Source organism: Chroicocephalus ridibundus, chromosome 7 (genome assembly GCF_963924245.1).
Source record: "Chroicocephalus ridibundus chromosome 7, bChrRid1.1, whole genome shotgun sequence".
In the NCBI taxonomy this organism is placed as follows: Eukaryota; Metazoa; Chordata; class Aves; order Charadriiformes; family Laridae; genus Chroicocephalus; species Chroicocephalus ridibundus.
The window spans coordinates 44,379,689-44,395,074 of NC_086290.1; positions in this window are offsets into that span (position 1 = coordinate 44,379,689).

A 15,386-nucleotide genomic window follows, 5' to 3' on the forward strand; every position below is an offset into this window, starting at 1 on the left:
GGTTCCCAAAGAGCTTTAGAACAAGGCCTAGTTTTCCCTGCTGGCTCCTTGGGCGTGGGACCCCTCTCCAGCCATATGGCCATTTTTGTGCCTGGCGCGGCGCCAAGTGGGAAAGGGTGGTTTTGAGGCTGAAGGCAGCAGGAAAGCCTGCAGCCCCCAGGTGTGTGGGGCTACGCAAGCCGTTCCCAAAGAGCTTTAGAACAAGGCCTAGTTTCCCCTGATGGCTCTTTGGGCGTGGGTCTCATCTCCAGCCATATTGCCATCTTTGTGCCTGGCGCGGCGCCAAGTGGGAAAGGGTGGTTTTGAGGCTGAAGGCAGCAGGATAGCCTGCAGCCCCCAGGTCTGTGGGCTACGCAAGCCGTTCCCAAAGAGCTTTAGAACAAGGCCTAGTTTTCCCTGCTGGCTCCTTGGGCGTGGGACCCATCTCTCCAGTCATATGGCCATTTTTGTGCCTGGCGTGGTGCCAAGTGGGAAAGGGTGGTTTTAGGCTGAAGGCGCCAGGAAAGCCTGCAGCCCCCAGGTGTGTGGGGCTACGCAAGCGGTTCCCAAAGAGCTTTAGAACAAGGCCTAGTTTTCCCTGTGGCTCCTTGGGCGTGGGACCCCTCTCCAGCCATATGGCCATTTTTGTGCCTGGCGCGGCGCCAAGTGGGAAAGGGTGGTTTTGAGGCTGAAGGCAGCAGGAAAGCCTGCAGCCCCCAGGTGTGTGGGGCTACGCAAGCCGTTCCCAAAGATCTTTAGAACAAGGCCGAGTTTTCCCTGCTGTCTCTTTGGGCGTGGGACCCATCTCCAGCCATATTGCCATTTTCGTGCCTGGCGCGGCGCCAAGTGGGAAAGGGTGGTTCTGAGGCTGAAGGCAGCAGGATAGCCTGCAGCCCCCAGGTGTGTGGGGCTACGCAAGCCATTCCCAAAGAGCTTTAGAACAAGGCATAGTTTTCCCTGCTGGCTCTTTGGGCGTGGGTCCCATCTCCAGCCATATTGCCATAATTGTGCCTGGCGTGGCGCCAAGTGGGAAAGGGTGGTTCTGAGGCTGAAGACAGCAGGAAAGCCTGCAGCCCCCAGGTCTGTGGGGCTACGCAAGCGGTTCCCAAAGAGCTTTAGAACAAGGCCTATTTTTCCCTGCTGGCTCTTTGGGCGTGGGTCCCATCTCCAGCCATATGGCCATTTTTGTACCTGGCACGGCGCCAATTGGGAAAGGGTGGTTCTGAGGCTGAAGGCAGCAGGAAAGCCTGCAGCCCCCAGGTCTGTGGGGCTACGCAAGCGGTTCCCAAAGAGCTTTAGAAGAAGGCCTAGTTTTCCCTGCTGGCTCTTTGGGCGTGGGACCCATCTCCAGCCATATGGCCATTTTTTTGCCTGGCGCGGTGCCAAGTGGGAAAGGGTGGTTTTGAGGCTGAAGGCAGCAGGAAAGCCTGCAGCCCCCAGGTCTGTGGGGCTACGCAAGCGGTTCCCAAAGAGCTTTAGAACAAGGCATAGTTTTCCCTGCTGGCTCCTTGGCCGTGGGACCCATCTCCAGCCATATGGCCATTTTTGTGACTGGCACAGCGCCAAGTGGGAAAGGGTGGTTTTGAGGCTGAAGGCAGCAGGAAAGCCTGCAGCCTGCAGGTGTGTGGGGCTACGCAAGCGGTTCCCAAAGAGCTTTAGAACAAGGCCTAGTTTTCCCTGCTGGCTCCTTGGGCGTGGGACGCATCTCCAGCCATATGGCCATTTTTGTGCCTGGAGCGGCGCCAAGTGGGAAAGGGTGGTTTTGAGGCTGAAGGCAGCAGGAAAGCCTGCAGCCCCCAGGTGTGTGGGGCTACGCAAGCCGTTCCCAAAGATCTTTAGAACAAGGCCGAGTTTTCCCTGCTGTCTCTTTGGGCGTGGGACCCATCTCCAGCCATATTGCCATTTTCGTGCCTGGCGCGGCGCCAAGTGGGAAAGGGTGGTTCTGAGGCTGAAGGCAGCAGGATAGCCTGCAGCCCCCAGGTGTGTGGGGCTACGCAAGCCATTCCCAAAGAGCTTTAGAACAAGGCATAGTTTTCCCTGCTGGCTCTTTGGGCGTGGGTCCCATCTCCAGCCATATTGCCATAATTGTGCCTGGCGTGGCGCCAAGTGGGAAAGGGTGGTTCTGAGGCTGAAGACAGCAGGAAAGCCTGCAGCCCCCAGGTCTGTGGGGCTACGCAAGCGGTTCCCAAAGAGCTTTAGAACAAGGCCTATTTTTCCCTGCTGGCTCTTTGGGCGTGGGTCCCATCTCCAGCCATATGGCCATTTTTGTACCTGGCACGGCGCCAATTGGGAAAGGGTGGTTCTGAGGCTGAAGGCAGCAGGAAAGCCTGCAGCCCCCAGGTCTGTGGGGCTACGCAAGCGGTTCCCAAAGAGCTTTAGAAGAAGGCCTAGTTTTCCCTGCTGGCTCTTTGGGCGTGGGACCCATCTCCAGCCATATGGCCATTTTTTTGCCTGGCGCGGTGCCAAGTGGGAAAGGGTGGTTTTGAGGCTGAAGGCAGCAGGAAAGCCTGCAGCCCCCAGGTCTGTGGGGCTACGCAAGCGGTTCCCAAAGAGCTTTAGAACAAGGCATAGTTTTCCCTGCTGGCTCCTTGGCCGTGGGACCCATCTCCAGCCATATGGCCATTTTTGTGACTGGCACAGCGCCAAGTGGGAAAGGGTGGTTTTGAGGCTGAAGGCAGCAGGAAAGCCTGCAGCCTGCAGGTGTGTGGGGCTACGCAAGCGGTTCCCAAAGAGCTTTAGAACAAGGCCTAGTTTTCCCTGCTGGCTCCTTGGGCGTGGGACGCATCTCCAGCCATATGGCCATTTTTGTGCCTGGAGCGGCGCCAAGTGGGAAAGGGTGGTTTTGAGGCTGAAGGCAGCAGGAAAGCCTGCAGCCCCCAGGTGTGTGGGGCTACGCAAGCGGTTCCCAAAGAGCTTTAGAACAAGGCCTAGTTTTCCCTGCTGGCTCCTTGGGCGTGGGACCCATCTCCAGCCATATGGCCATTTTTGTGCCTGGCGCGGCGCCAAGTGGGAAAGGGTGGTTTTGAGGCTGAAGGCAGCAGGATAGCCTGCAGCCCCCAGGTGTGTGGGGCTACGCAAGCGGTTCCCAAAGAGCTTTAGAACAAGGCCTAGTTTTCCCTGCTGGCTCCTTGGGCGTGGGACCCATCTCCAGCCATATGGCCATTTTTGTGCCTGGCGCGGCGCCAAGTTGGAAAGGGTGGTTTTGAGGCTGAAGGCAGCAGGAAAGCCTGCAGCCCCCAGGTCTGTGTGGCTACGCAAGCGGTTTCCAAAGAGCTTTGGAACAAGGCCTAGTTTTCCCTGCTGGCTCCTTGGGCGTGGGACCCATCTCCAGCCATATGGCCATTTTTGTGCCTGGCGCGGCACCAAGTGGGAAAGGGTGGTTTTGAGGCTGAAGGCAGCAGGAAAGCCTGCAGCCCCCAGGTGTGTGGGGCTACGCAAGTGGTTCCCAAAGAGCTTTAGAACAAGGCCTAGTTTTCCCTGCTGGCTCTTTGGGCGTGGGACCCATCTCCAGCCATATCGCCATTTTTGTGCCTGGCGCGGCGCCAAGTGGGAAAGGGTGGTTTTGAGGTTGAAGGCAGCAGGAAAGCCTGCAGCCCCCCGGTCTGTGGGGCTACGCAAGCGGTTCCCAAAAAGCTTTAGAACAAGGCATATTTTTCCCTCCTGGCTCTTTGGGCTGGGGACCCATCTCCAGCCATATGGCCATTTTTGTGCCTGGCGCGGCGCCAAGTGGGAAAGGGTGGTTTTGAGGCTGAAGGCAGCAGGAAAGCCTGCAGCCCCCAGGTGTGTGGGGCTACGCAAGCGGTTCCCAAAGAGCTTTAGAACAAGGCCTAGTTTCCCCTGATGGCTCTTTGGGCGTGGGTCTCATCTCCAGCCATATTGCCATCTTTGTGCCTGGCGCGGCGCCAAGTGGGAAAGGGTGGTTTTGAGGCTGAAGGCAGCAGGATAGCCTGCAGCCCCCAGGTCTGTGGGCTACGCAAGCCGTTCCCAAAGAGCTTTAGAACAAGGCCTAGTTTTCCCTGCTGGCTCCTTGGGCGTGGGACCCATCTCCAGTCATATGGCCATTTTTGTGCCTGGCGTGGTGCCAAGTGGGAAAGGGTGGTTTTTAGGCTGAAGGCGCCAGGAAAGCCTGCAGCCCCCAGGTGTGTGGGGCTACGCAAGCGGTTCCCAAAGAGCTTTAGAACAAGGCCTAGTTTTCCCTGCTGGCTCCTTGGGCGTGGGACCCCTCTCCAGCCATATGGCCATTTTTGTGCCTGGCGCGGCGCCAAGTGGGAAAGGGTGGTTTTGAGGCTGAAGGCAGCAGGAAAGCCTGCAGCCCCCAGGTGTGTGGGGCTACGCAAGCCGTTCCCAAAGATCTTTAGAACAAGGCCGAGTTTTCCCTGCTGTCTCTTTGGGCGTGGGACCCATCTCCAGCCATATTGCCATTTTCGTGCCTGGCGCGGCGCCAAGTGGGAAAGGGTGGTTCTGAGGCTGAAGGCAGCAGGATAGCCTGCAGCCCCCAGGTGTGTGGGGCTACGCAAGCCATTCCCAAAGAGCTTTAGAACAAGGCATAGTTTTCCCTGCTGGCTCTTTGGGCGTGGGTCCCATCTCCAGCCATATTGCCATAATTGTGCCTGGCGTGGCGCCAAGTGGGAAAGGGTGGTTCTGAGGCTGAAGACAGCAGGAAAGCCTGCAGCCCCCAGGTGTGTGGGGCTACGCAAGCGGTTCCCAAAGAGCTTTAGAACAAGGCCTATTTTTCCCTGCTGGCTCTTTGGGCGTGGGTCCCATCTCCAGCCATATGGCCATTTTTGTACCTGGCACGGCGCCAATTGGGAAAGGGTGGTTCTGAGGCTGAAGGCAGCAGGAAAGCCTGCAGCCCCCAGGTCTGGGGGCTACGCAAGCGGTTCCCAAAGAGCTTTAGAAGAAGGCCTAGTTTTCCCTGCTGGCTCTTTGGGCGTGGGACCCATCTCCAGCCATATGGCCATTTTTTTGCCTGGCGCGGTGCCAAGTGGGAAAGGGTGGTTTTGAGGCTGAAGGCAGCAGGAAAGCCTGCAGCCCCCAGGTCTGTGGGGCTACGCAAGCGGTTCCCAAAGAGCTTTAGAACAAGGCATAGTTTTCCCTGCTGGCTCTTTGGGCATGGGACTCCTCTCCAGCCATATGGCCATCTTTGTGCCTGGCACAGCGCCAAGTGGGAAAGGGTGGTTTTGAGGCTGAAGGCAGCAGGAAAGCCTGCAGCCCCCAGGTGTGTGGGGCTACGCAAGCCGTTCCCAAAGATCTTTAGAACAAGGCCGAGTTTTCCCTGCTGTCTCTTTGGGCGTGGGACCCATCTCCAGCCATATTGCCATTTTCGTGCCTGGCGCGGCGCCAAGTGGGAAAGGGTGGTTCTGAGGCTGAAGGCAGCAGGATAGCCTGCAGCCCCCAGGTGTGTGGGGCTACGCAAGCCATTCCCAAAGAGCTTTAGAACAAGGCATAGTTTTCCCTGCTGGCTCTTTGGGCGTGGGTCCCATCTCCAGCCATATTGCCATAATTGTGCCTGGCGTGGCGCCAAGTGGGAAAGGGTGGTTCTGAGGCTGAAGACAGCAGGAAAGCCTGCAGCCCCCAGGTCTGTGGGGCTACGCAAGCGGTTCCCAAAGAGCTTTAGAACAAGGCCTATTTTTCCCTGCTGGCTCTTTGGGCGTGGGTCCCATCTCCAGCCATATGGCCATTTTTGTACCTGGCACGGCGCCAATTGGGAAAGGGTGGTTCTGAGGCTGAAGGCAGCAGGAAAGCCTGCAGCCCCCAGGTCTGGGGGCTACGCAAGCGGTTCCCAAAGAGCTTTAGAAGAAGGCCTAGTTTTCCCTGCTGGCTCTTTGGGCGTGGGACCCATCTCCAGCCATATGGCCATTTTTTTGCCTGGCGCGGTGCCAAGTGGGAAAGGGTGGTTTTGAGGCTGAAGGCAGCAGGAAAGCCTGCAGCCCCCAGGTCTGTGGGGCTACGCAAGCGGTTCCCAAAGAGCTTTAGAACAAGGCATAGTTTTCCCTGCTGGCTCTTTGGGCATGGGACTCCTCTCCAGCCATATGGCCATCTTTGTGCCTGGCACAGCGCCAAGTGGGAAAGGGTGGTTTTGAGGCTGAAGGCAGCAGGAAAGCCTGCAGCCCCCAGGTCTGTGGGGCTACGCAAGCCGTTCCCAAAGAGCTTTAGAACAAGGCCTAGTTTTCCCTGCTGGCTCTTTGGGCGGGGGACCCAACTCCAACCATATGGCCATTTTTGTGCCTGGCGCGGCGCCAAGTGGGAAAGGGTGGTTTTGTGGCTGAAGGCAGCAGGAAAGCCTGCAGCCCCCAGGTGTGTGGGGCTACGCAAGCGGTTCCCAAAGAGCTTTAGAACAAGGCATAGTTTTCCCTGCTGGCTCCTTGGGCGTGGGTCCCATCTCCAGCCATATGGCCATTTTTGTGCCTGGCGCGGCGCCAAGTGGGAAAGGGTGGTTTTGAGGCTGAAGGCAGCAGGAAAGCCTGCAGCCCCCAGGTGTGTGGGGCTATGCAAGAGGTTCCCAAAGAGCTTTAGAACAAGGCATAGTTTTCCCTGCTGGCTCCTTGGGCGTGGGACCCATCTCCAGACATATGGCCATTTTTGTGCCTGGCGCGGCGCCAAGTGGGAAAGGGTGGTTTTGAGGCTGAAGGCAGTAGGAAAGCCTGCAGCCCCCAGGTGTGTGGGGCTACGCAAGCGGTTCCCAAAGAGCTTTAGAACAAGGCATAGTTTTCCCCGCTGGCTCTTTGGGCGTGGGACCCATCTCCAGCCATATGGCCATTTTTGTGACTGGCACAGCGCCAAGTGGGAAAGGGTGGTTTTGAGGCTGAAGGCAGCAGGAAAGCCTGCAGCCCCCAGGTGTGTGGGGCTACGCAAGCGGTTCCCAAAGAGCTTTAGAACAAGGCCTAGTTTTCCCTGATGGCTCTTTGGGCGTGGGTCCCATCTCCAGCCATATTGCCATCTTTGTGCCTGGCGCGGCGGCAAGTGGGAAAGGGTGGTTTTGAGGCTGAAGGCAGCAGGATAGCCTGCAGCCCCCAGGTCTGTGGGCTACGCAAGCCGTTCCCAAAGAGCTTTAGAACAAGGCCTAGTTTTCCCTGCTGGCTCCTTGGGCGTGGGACCCATCTCCAGTCATATGGCCATTTTTGTGCCTGGCGTGGTGCCAAGTGGGAAAGGGTGGTTTTTAGGCTGAAGGCGCCAGGAAAGCCTGCAGCCCCCAGGTGTGTGGGGCTACGCAAGCGGTTCCCAAAGAGCTTTAGAACAAGGCCTAGTTTTCCCTGCTGGCTCCTTGGGCGTGGGACCCATCTCCAGCCATATGGCCATTTTTGTGCCTGGCGCGGCGCCAAGTGGGAAAGGGTGGTTTTGAGGCTGAAGGCAGCAGGAAAGCCTGCAGCCCCCAGGTCTGTGGGGCTACGCAAGCCGTTCCCAAAGATCTTTAGAACAAGGCCGAGTTTTCCCTGCTGTCTCTTTGGGCGTGGGACCCATCTCCAGCCATATTGCCATTTTTGTGCCTGGCGCGGCGCCAAGTGGGAAAGGGTGGTTCTGAGGCTGAAGGCAGCAGGATAGCCTGCAGCCCCCAGGTGTGTGGGGCTACGCAAGCCATTCCCAAAGAGCTTTAGAACAAGGCATAGTTTTCCCTGCTGGCTCTTTGGGCGTGGGTCCCATCTCCAGCCATATTGCCATAATTGTGCCTGGCGTGGCGCCAAGTGGGAAAGGGTGGTTCTGAGGCTGAAGACAGCAGGAAAGCCTGCAGCCCCCAGGTCTGTGGGGCTACGCAAGCGGTTCCCAAAGAGCTTTAGAACAAGGCCTAGTTTTCCCTGCTGGCTCTTTGGGCGTGGGACCCATCTCCAGCCATATGGCCATTTTCGTGCCTGGCACGGTACCAAGTGGGAAAGGCTGTTTTTGAGGCTGAAGGCAGCAGGAAAGCCTCAGCCCCCAGGTCTGTGGGGCTACACAAGCGGTTCCCAAAGAGCTTTAGAACAAGGCCTAGTTTTCCCTGGTGGCTCTTTGTGTGTGGGACCCATCTCCAGCCATATGGCCATTTTTGTGCCTGGCGCGGCGCCAAGTGGGAAAGGGTGGTTTTGAGGCTGAAGGCAGCAGGAAAGCCTGCAGCCCCCAGGTCTGTGAGGCCACGCAAACGGTTCCCACAGAGCATTAGAACAAGGCATAGTTTTCCCTGCTAGATCTTTGGGCGGGGGACCCATCTCCAGCCATATGGCCATTTTTGTGCCTGGCGTGGTGCCAAGTGGGAAAGGGTGGTTTTGAGGCTGAAGGCAGCAGGAAAGCCTGCAGCCCCCAGGTGTGTGAGGCCACGCAAACGGTTCCCACAGAGCTTTAGAACAAGGCATAGTTTTCCCTGCTAGCTCTTTGGGCGGGGGACCCATCTCCAGCCATATGGCCATTTTTGTGACTGGCATGGTGCCAAGTGGGAAAGAGTGGTTTTGAGGCTGAAGGCAGCAGGAAAGCCTGCAGCCCCCAGGTCTGTGGGGCTACGCAAGCGGTTCCCAAAGAGCTTTAGAACAAGGCATAGTTTTCCCTGCTGGCTCTTTGGGCGTGGGTCCCATCTCCAGCCATATGGCCATCTTTGTGCCTGGCGTGGCGCCAAGTGGGAAAGGGTGGTTTTGAGGCTGAAGGCAGCAGGAAAGCCTGCAGCCCCCAGGTCTGTGGGGCTACGCAAGCGGTTCCCACAGAGCTTTAGAACAAGGCCTAGTTTTCCCTGCTGGCTCTTTGGGCGTGGGACCCATCTCCAGCCATATGGCCATTTTTGTGCCTGGCGCCGCGCCAAGTGGGAAAGGGTGGTTCTGAGGCTGAAGGCAGCAGGAAAGCCTGCAGCCCCCAGGTCTGTGGGGCTACGCAAGCGGTTCCCAAAGAGCTTTAGAACAAGGCCTAGTTTTCCCTGCTGGCTCCTTGGGCGTGGGACCCATCTCCAGCCATATGGCCATTTTTGTGACTGGCACAGCGCCAAGTGGGAAAGGGTGGTTTTGAGGCTGAAGGCAGCAGGAAAGCCTGCAGCCCCCAGGTGTGTGGGGCTACGCAAGCGGTTCCCAAAGAGCTTTAGAACAAGGCCTAGTTTTCCCTGCTGGCTCCTTGGGCGTGGGACCCATCTCCAGCCATATGGCCATTTTTGTGCCTGGCGCGGCGCCAAGTGGGAAAGGGTGGTTTTGAGGCTGAAGGCAGCAGGATAGCCTGCAGCCCCCAGGTGTGTGGGGCTACGCAAGCGGTTCCCAAAGAGCTTTAGAACAAGGCCTAGTTTTCCCTGCTGGCTCCTTGGGCGTGGGACCCATCTCCAGCCATATGGCCATTTTTGTGCCTGGCGCGGCGCCAAGTTGGAAAGGGTGGTTTTGAGGCTGAAGGCAGCAGGAAAGCCTGCAGCCCCCAGGTCTGTGTGGCTACGCAAGCGGTTTCCAAAGAGCTTTGGAACAAGGCCTAGTTTTCCCTGCTGGCTCCTTGGGCGTGGGACCCATCTCCAGCCATATGGCCATTTTTGTGCCTGGCGCGGCACCAAGTGGGAAAGGGTGGTTTTGAGGCTGAAGGCAGCAGGAAAGCCTGCAGCCCCCAGGTGTGTGGGGCTACGCAAGTGGTTCCCAAGGAGCTTTAGAACAAGGCCTAGTTTTCCCTGCTGGCTCTTTGGGCGTGGGACCCATCTCCAGCCATATCGCCATTTTTGTGCCTGGCGCGGCGCCAAGTGGGAAAGGGTGGTTTTGAGGTTGAAGGCAGCAGGAAAGCCTGCAGCCCCCCGGTCTGTGGGGCTACGCAAGCGGTTCCCAAAAAGCTTTAGAACAAGGCATATTTTTCCCTCCTGGCTCTTTGGGCTGGGGACCCATCTCCAGCCATATGGCCATTTTTGTGCCTGGCGCGGCGCCAAGTGGGAAAGGGTGGTTTTGAGGCTGAAGGCAGCAGGAAAGCCTGCAGCCCCTAGGTCTGTGGGGCTACGCAAGCGGTTCCCAAAGAGCTTTAGAACAAGGCCTAGTTTTCCCTGCTGGCTCTTTGGGCGTGGGTCCCATCTCCAGCCATATGGCCATTTTTGTACCTGGCACGGCGCCAATTGGGAAAGGGTGGTTCTGAGGCTGAAGGCAGCAGGAAAGCCTGCAGCCCCCAGGTCTGTGGGGCTACGCAAGCGGTTCCCAAAGAGCTTTAGAAGAAGGCCTAGTTTTCCCTGCTGGCTCTTTGGGCGTGGGACCCATCTCCAGCCATATGGCCATTTTTGTGCCTGGCGCGGTGCCAAGTGGGAAAGGGTGGTTTTGAGGCTGAAGGCAGCAGGAAAGCCTGCAGCCCCCAGGTCTGTGGGGCTACGCAAGCGGTTCCCAAAGAGCTTTAGAACAAGGCCTAGTTTTCCCTGCTGGCTCTTTGGGCGTGGGACCCATCTCCAGCCATATGGCCATTTTTGTGCCTGGCGCGGCGCCAAGTGGGAAAGGGTGGTTTTGTGGCTGAAGGCAGCAGGAAAGCCTGCAGCCCCCAGGTGTGTGGGGCTACGCAAGCGGTTCCCAAAGAGCTTTAGAACAAGGCATAGTTTTCCCTGCTGGCTCCTTGGGCGTGGGTCCCATCTCCAGCCATATGGCCATTTTTGTGCCTGGCGCGGCGCCAAGTGGGAAAGGGTGGTTTTGAGGCTGAAGGCAGCAGGAAAGCCTGCAGCCCCCAGGTCTGTGGGGCTATGCAAGAGGGTCCCAAAGAGCTTTAGAACAAGGCATAGTTTTCCCTGCTGGCTCCTTGGGCGTGGGACCCATCTCCAGACATATGGCCATTTTTGTGCCTGGCGCGGCGCCAAGTGGGAAAGGGTGGTTTTGAGGCTGAAGGCAGTAGGAAAGCCTGCAGCCCCCAGGTGTGTGGGGCTACGCAAGCGGTTCCCAAAGAGCTTTAGAACAAGGCATAGTTTTCCCCGCTGGCTCTTTGGGCGTGGGACCCATCTCCAGCCATATGGCCATTTTTGTGACTGGCACAGCGCCAAGTGGGAAAGGGTGGTTTTGAGGCTGAAGGCAGCAGGAAAGCCTGCAGCCCCCAGGTGTGTGGGGCTACGCAAGCGGTTCCCAAAGAGCTTTAGAACAAGGCCTAGTTTTCCCTGATGGCTCTTTGGGCGTGGGTCCCATCTCCAGCCATATTGCCATCTTTGTGCCTGGCGCGGCGCCAAGTGGGAAAGGGTCGTTTTGAGGTTGAAGGCAGCAGGATAGCCTGCAGCCCCCAGGTCTGTGGGCTACGCAAGCCGTTCCCAAAGAGCTTTAGAACAAGGCCTAGTTTTCCCTGCTGGCTCTTTGGGCGTGGGACCCATCTCCAGCCATATGGCCATTTTCGTGCCTCGCACGGCACCAAGTGGGAAACGCTGTTTTTGAGGCTGAAGGCAGCAGGAAAGCCTCAGCCCCCAGGTCTGTGGGGCTACACAAGCGGTTCCCAAAGAGCTTTAGAACAAGGCCTAGTTTTCCCTGCTGGCTCTTTGTGTGTGGGACCCATCTCCAGCCATATGGCCATTTTTGTGCCTGGCGCGGCGCCAAGTGGGAAAGGGTGGTTTTGAGGCTGAAGGCAGCAGGAAAGCCTGCAGCCCCCAGGTCTGTGAGGCCACGGAAACGGTTCCCACAGAGCATTAGAACAAGGCATAGTTTTCCCTGCTAGCTCTTTGGGCGGGGGACCCATCTCCAGCCATATGGCCATTTTTGTGCCTGGCGTGGTGCCAAGTGGGAAAGGGTGGTTTTGAGGCTGAAGGCAGCAGGAAAGCCTGCAGCCCCCAGGTGTGTGAGGCCACGCAAATGGTTCCCACAGAGCTTTAGAACAAGGCCTAGTTTTCCCTGCTAGCTCTTTGGGCGGGGGACCCATCTCCAGCCATATGGCCATTTTTGTGACTGGCATGGTGCCAAGTGGGAAAGGGTGGTTTTGAGGCTGAAGGCAGCAGGAAAGCCTGCAGCCCCCAGGTCTGTGGGGCTACGCAAGCGGTTCCCAAAGAGCTTTAGAAAAAGGCATAGTTTTCCCTGCTGGCTCCTTGGGCGTGGGACCCATCTCCAGCCATATGGCCATTTTTGTGCCTGGCGCGGCGCCAAGTGGGAAAGGGTGGTTTTGAGGCTGAAGGCAGCAGGAAAGCCTGCAGGCCCCAGGTCTGTGTGGCTACGCAAGCGGTTCCCAAAGAGCTTTAGAACAAGGCCTAGTTTTCCCTGCTGGCTCTTTGGGCGTGGGTCCCATCTCCAGCCATATGGCCATCTTTGTGCCTGGCGTGGCGCCAAGTGGGAAAGGGTGGTTTTGAGGCTGAAGGCAGCAGGAAAGCCTGCAGCCCCCAGGTCTGTGGGGCTACGCAAGCGGTTCCCACAGAGCTTTAGAACAAGGCCTAGTTTTCCCTGCTGGCTCTTTGGGCGTGGGACCCATCTCCAGCCATATGGCCATTTTTGTGCCTGGCGCGGCGCCAAGTGGGAAAGGGTGGTTCTGAGGCTGAAGGCAGCAGGAAAGCCTGCAGCCCCCAGGTCTGTGGGGCTACGCAAGCGGTTCCCAAAGAGCTTTAGAACAAGGCATAGTTTTCCCTGCTGGCTCCTTGGCCGTGGGACCCATCTCCAGCCATATGGCCATTTTTGTGACTGGCACAGCGCCAAGTGGGAAAGGGTGGTTTTGAGGCTGAAGGCAGCAGGAAAGCCTGCAGCCTGCAGTTGTGTGGGGCTACGCAAGCGGTTCCCAAAGAGCTTTAGAACAAGGCCTAGTTTTCCCTGCTGGCTCCTTGGGCGTGGGACCCATCTCCAGCCATATGGCCATTTTTGTGCCTGGCGCGGCACCAAGTTGGAAAGGGTGGTTTTGAGGCTGAAGGCAGCAGGAAAGCCTGCAGCCCCCAGGTGTGTGGGGCTACGCAAGCGGTTCCCAAAGAGCTTTAGAACAAGGCCTAGTTTTCCCTGCTGGCTCCTTGGGCGTGGGACCCATCTCCAGCCATATGGCCATTTTTGTGCCTGGCGCGGCGCCAAGTGGGAAAGGGTGGTTTTGAGGCTGAAGGCAGCAGGATAGCCTGCAGCCCCCAGGTGTGTGGGGCTACACAAGCGGTTCCCAAAGAGCTTTAGAACAAGGCATAGTTTTCCCTGCTGGATCCTTGAGCGTGGGACCCATCTCCAGCCATATGGCCATTTTTGTGCCTGGCGTGGCGCCAAGTGGGAAAGGGTGGTTTTGAGGCTGAAGGCAGCAGGAAAGCCTGCAGCCCCCAGGTGTGTGGGGCTACGGAAGCGGTTCCCAAAGAGCTTTAGAACAAGGCCTAGTTTTCCCTGCTGGCTCTTTGGGCGTGGGTCCCATCTCCAGCCATATGGCCCTCTTTGTGCCTGGCGTGGCGCCAAGTGGGAAAGGGTGGTTCTGAGGCTGAAGGCAGCAGGAAAGCCTGCAGCCCCCAGGTCTGTGGGGCCACGCAAACGGTTCCCACAGAGCTTTAGAACAAGGCCTACTTTTCCCTGCTGGCTCTTTGGGCGTGGGACCCATCTCCAGCCATATGGCCATTTTTGTGCCTGGCGCGGCGCCAAGTGGGAAAGGGTGGTTCTGAGGCTGAAGGCAGCAGGAAAGCCTGCAGCCCCCAGGTGTGTGGGGCTACGCAAGCGGTTCCCAAAGAGCTTTAGAACAAGGCCTAGTTTTCCCTGCTGGCTCCTTAGGCGGGGGACCCATCTCCAGCCATATGGCCATTTTTCTGACTGGCACAGCGCCAAGTGGGAAAGGGTGGTTTTGAGGCTGAAGGCAGCAGGAAAGCCTGCAGCCCCCAGGTGTGTGGGGCTACGCAAGCGGTTCCCAAAGAGCTTTAGAACAAGGCCTAGTTTTCCCTGCTGGCTCCTTGGGCGTGGGACCCATCTCCAGCCATATGGCCATTTTTGTGCCTGGCGCGGCGCCAAGTTGGAAAGGGTGGTTTTGAGGCTGAAGGCAGCAGGAAAGCCTGCAGCCCCCAGGTCTGTGTGGCTACGCAAGTGGTTCCCAAAGAGCTTTAGAACAAGGCCTAGTTTTCCCTGCTGGCTCTTTGGGCGTGGGACCCATCTCCAGCCATATCGCCATTTTTGTGCCTGGCGCGGCGCCAAGTGGGAAAGGGTGGTTTTGAGGTTGAAGGCAGCAGGAAAGCCTGCAGCCCCCCGGTCTGTGGGGCTACGCAAGCGGTTCCCAAAAAGCTTTAGAACAAGGCATATTTTTCCCTGCTGGCTCTTTGGGCTGGGGACCCATCTCCAGCCATATGGCCATTTTTGTGCCTGGCGCGGCGCCAAGTGGGAAAGGGTGGTTTTGAGGCTGAAGGCAGCAGGAAAGCCTGCAGCCCCTAGGTCTGTGAGGCTACGCAAGCGGTTCCCAAAGAGCTTTAGAACAAGGCCTAGTTTTCCCTGCTGGCTCTTTGGGCGTGGGTCCCATCTCCAGCCATATGGCCATTTTTGTACCTGGCACGGCGCCAATTGGGAAAGGGTGGTTCTGAGGCTGAAGGCAGCAGGAAAGCCTGCAGTCCCCAGGTCTGTGGGGCTACGCAAGCGGTTCCCAAAGAGCTTTAGAAGAAGGCCTAGTTTTCCCTGCTGGCTCTTTGGGCGTGCGACCCATCTCCAGCCATATGGCCATTTTTGTGCCTGGCGCGGCGCCAAGTGGGAAAGGGTGGTTTTGAGGCTGAAGGCAGCAGGAAAGCCTGCAGCCCCCAGGTGTGTGGGGCTACGCAAGCGGTTCCCAAAGAGCTTTAGAACAAGGCATAGTTTTCCCTGCTGGCTCTTTGGGCGTGGGACTCCTCTCCAGCCATATGGCCATCTTTGTGCCTGGCACAGCGCCAAGTGGGAAAGGGTGGTTTTGAGGCTGAAGGCAGCAGGAAAGCCTGCAGCCTGCAGGTGTGTGGGGCTACGCAAGCGGTTCCCAAAGAGCTTTAGAACAAGGCCTAGTTTTCCCTGCTGGCTCCTTGGGCGTGGGACCCATCTCCAGCCATATGGCCATTTTTGTGCCTGGCGCGGCGCCAAGTTGGAAAGGGTGGTTTTGAGGCTGAAGGCAGCAGGAAAGCCTGCAGCCCCCAGGTGTGTGGGGCTACGCAAGCGGTTCCCAAAGAGCTTTAGAACAAGGCCTAGTTTTCCCTGCTGGCTCCTTGGGCGTGGGACCCATCTCCAGCCATATGGCCATTTTTGTGCCTGGCGCGGCGCCAAGTGGGAAAGGGTGGTTTTGAGGCTGAAGGCAGCAGGATAGCCTGCAGCCCCCAGGTGTGTGGGGCTACACAAGCGGTTCCCAAAGAGCTTTAGAACAAGGCATAGTTTTCCCTGCTGGATCCTTGAGCGTGGGACCCATCTCCAGCCATATGGCCATTTTTGTGCCTGGCGTGGCGCCAAGTGGGAAAGGGTGGTTTTGAGGCTGAAGGCAGCAGGAAAGCCTGCAGCCCCCCGGTCTGTGGGGCTACGGAAGCGGTTCCCAAAGAGCTTTAGAACAAGGCCTAGTTTTCCCTGCTGGCTCTTTGGGCGTGGGTCCCATCTCCAGCCATATGGCCCTCTTTGTGCCTG